At 57.2% G+C, this 3,166-nt stretch overlaps 1 pseudogene; it reads left to right on the plus strand.

The window, feature by feature from the left end:
* Positions 1-1,159: 1,159 nt before the first annotated feature.
* LOC131275729 (5S ribosomal RNA) lies at positions 1,160-1,278 on the plus strand (annotated as a pseudogene).
* The last annotated feature ends 1,888 nt before the right edge of the window (positions 1,279-3,166 follow it).

The following is a 3,166-nucleotide window of genomic DNA, read 5'->3' on the forward strand; positions in this document are numbered from 1 at the left end:
TGGAGGGGCTCGGGGTGGCAGGGCAGGGGGCCGGGGCTCCAGCTCTGCGGCCCAGGGCCTCTGCGAGGAGAGACCCGTGCCCACGGCAGCCCGGCAGGGCCCAGGCGCAGGTGCGCGGGCACCGAGGCCACGCCCACCGCCGCGGCCCGGGGGCGCTTCCGCTGCGTGCGCCTCGGGGCCTCCCGCTGCGGCTGGGCAGCCCCCGGTGCCAGGTGCAAGGGCCTCTGCTCTGGCCCCAGCTGCGCAGGCCTGCGGACAGCCTGGCCCCGATCCGGCCACCTGCCGCTCTCCACCTGGCCCCGCGGTCGGCGTTTGCAGCCAGCGCGGCCGTCCGCATCCGACGCCGGCTCGCGGCCGCCGCTCCAAGGGAGAGCGGCCGCTCCCGCGCAGGGCGCGGCTGTGTGGCGTGAAGGCCGGGCGGCGTGCGGGGCGACCCCCGCCCTCCGCGTGGGCGTGGCTCCTGGGAGTGGCCCCGGCGGCCGAGGGCCGAGCCCTGCGCGCGGCCGGGAGCGCGAGGTCTGGATGCGAGGACCCGCTGCGACGGCCGAGGACCCAGGGCCCGAGCTTCGGGGGTAAGGAGTGCGGGGTGGGGGCGTGTGTGTGTGTGGGGACGGGTCGGCCGGAGGCGTGCGGGCGCGTGGGCGGCAGGCCGGGACTGGGGCTGGCCCCGCCTCCTGGGCCGGGGCGGTACCGGCTCACGGGCGCCGGCTGGGCGTGGTGGCAGGTGCTTGGCCCGGGCGCGGGGTGGTGAGGCAGGGCCGGCCGGCAGGGGGCGCCGGCGCTCGCGCCTGAGGCGGTCGCTGCGGGAGAGTCGGGGGCCGGCCGGCCTGGCACCAGGGGTGCGCGTGGCGGTCGGGGGTCCGCAGGGCGCCGTCCACCGACTGAGCCGTCGGTGGCGCGGGGGCCGCGCTGTGGGCCCGAGGGCGGAGCAGGGGGCGGTGATGTGTGGGCAGGCGAGCGGCGGGGGTCTCGGGAGCCAGTGGCGTGCGGGGCAGGGGGCGCTCGAGGCCAGAGCGGCGGGCGGTGGCGGCGGGCTGAAAGGCCGGTCCCGGAGGCGGCCGCCCTCAGCCTCCGGGGGCCGGGCGGGAGCGGGAGGCTGGCGGCTGGCAGCGTGGCCGCGCGCAGCGGGCTGTTGAGGCTGCCGCCGGCCGCAGCCAGCGTCGACGGCCATAGCATCCTGAACGCGCCCCATCTCGTCTGATCTTGGAAGCTAAGCAGGGTCGTGCCTGCTTAGTGCTTGCATGGGAGACCGCCTGGGAATACCGGGTGCTCTGGCTTTTGCCACGCTCCGTCCCCTCCCTCTCGCTCGCGCTCCTTTTGCCCGCCCCGAGCCCGGCTCCCCGCAGCCCTCAGGGCCAGGTATGCAGGCCCCCGGCCCCCGGCACCAACCCCAAACCGCGCGCGCCCTTCCCTGGCGGCGCAGCCACGCAGGCAGCCACGCAGGCTGCGGCCACCCAGCCCTTCCTTGGAGCTCGCAGTCCCGCACCAACCCACACCTGGCTGGGGCCCGCGGGGGCCCGCGCCCACTGCGCCTGGGCCCAAGAACCCAGGCCCGCTAGACCTGTCGGCGTCGGGCGGGCCCTGCCTCTGGCCCGTGCCCTGGAACCGTGCACACCGGGCCTGCCCCTTCTCGCCTTTCCCTGCCTTACCTTGAGCCACGCAGATGGGCCCCAGGCCACAGACTTCCCGTGGTCCCCTGAGCGCAGGGGACAGGCCCTACCCAACTTCAATAACACAATGAACCCTATTGTAAACAATGGACTAGAGTTAATAATACATCTCTAAAAACGTTCATCCGGTAATTATAACAAATGTACCTCTCTAACAGAAGGTGTTAATAATAGGGTGGTTGGTATATTGGAACCTTTTGTTTTATATATTTTATGTAGTACATTTCTGTACATCTACAACTTATCTGAAAATATTAATTAAAAATGGTAAAATACACAGTCTGTCAAAATACATGTATGTTTAATATCTCAAAATATTATATTTTCCAAAAAATTAGTGCTAAGAGTGACAATGATTTTTTATATCCTTACAAAGGTCTTTAATGTCTGATTCAATAGAAAATACCTGGATTCTCATATCTGCTGCTTCTTTCAATCTGTTTTACTATGCTGCCTTGATTGAAGTACATGAAGAAAATCAAGTTTCAATCAGATATGTATTTGGAAAAGAAAGGAATATTTTGACAAACTTTCCAGATCATGATCATTTTTCTTTGATACTACACCAACATTCAACTTTCCTTAAATAACGGTTTCTAATGGTTAGTTAAAACATGAAATCTGAAACCTCATCAATTAATTTTTTGTGCTCTTACTTTAAAACAAATGGCCTCTCTCAGGAAACTATTAAACTCATGATGGCTAAAACAAATTTTCCAAAATTATAATTTTCTCAAAAGCCTGAATCTCATCAATTAGCCACAAATATTGTCAGTTGTTTCCCTTAAAATGACAGGTTCACCTGATTTCTTTTAAGAACATAGCTTCCAGATAACTTGTTCTGAGAGTCCATGGTCTCTCAGTTATTCTTTTATATAAAAATGTTGTTCTATGAATAAAGCTACTAGATCATCCCACAACTCATAGCAATCGTGCTGCACGTGCTTTTCCTGGACATAACCTTGTACTCTGGTATGCAGCAGAAGTGCTTTACACATACTTCCATTTTGTCACAATGGATGTTTAAAAATGTGTGCTCATGGATTGATAACTAATGAAATTTATACATTTTTCCTGCTTTACCAAGAACATTCTTAGGCAAAACTGGTTTTGCTTGTATTTGTTTATTTTTATTGCAAGTACACAGAAGTGAGGGATATGAAATAATAACTTGATTCTAGTGCCTTGATTCATGCTAAGACGCCAACAGTTTCACTGCAATTGCTTGTATACCATCATTGCAAATGTCAGCGCAGTGAAAAAGGCCAAAAATGTCCTAGTATTATTAAGAAAATTTCACTGACATTTCAGGCTCCCTTTAAGGATTTCTGGGATGCCTAGGGGTCAGCAGACCAAGCTTTGGAAATTACTGTTCTAACAGACATAGTCGAGTTACCTTCCATGATAACTACCTAGAGGAAATCTGCACTTTGACCAATCGCCTAAGAAGAAAGAGGCTTATGCAATTTTCAGAAAGGCAGCAATATATTTACCAT

Source organism: Dasypus novemcinctus, chromosome 23 (assembly GCF_030445035.2).
Source record: "Dasypus novemcinctus isolate mDasNov1 chromosome 23, mDasNov1.1.hap2, whole genome shotgun sequence".
Classification (NCBI taxonomy): domain Eukaryota; kingdom Metazoa; phylum Chordata; class Mammalia; order Cingulata; family Dasypodidae; genus Dasypus; species Dasypus novemcinctus.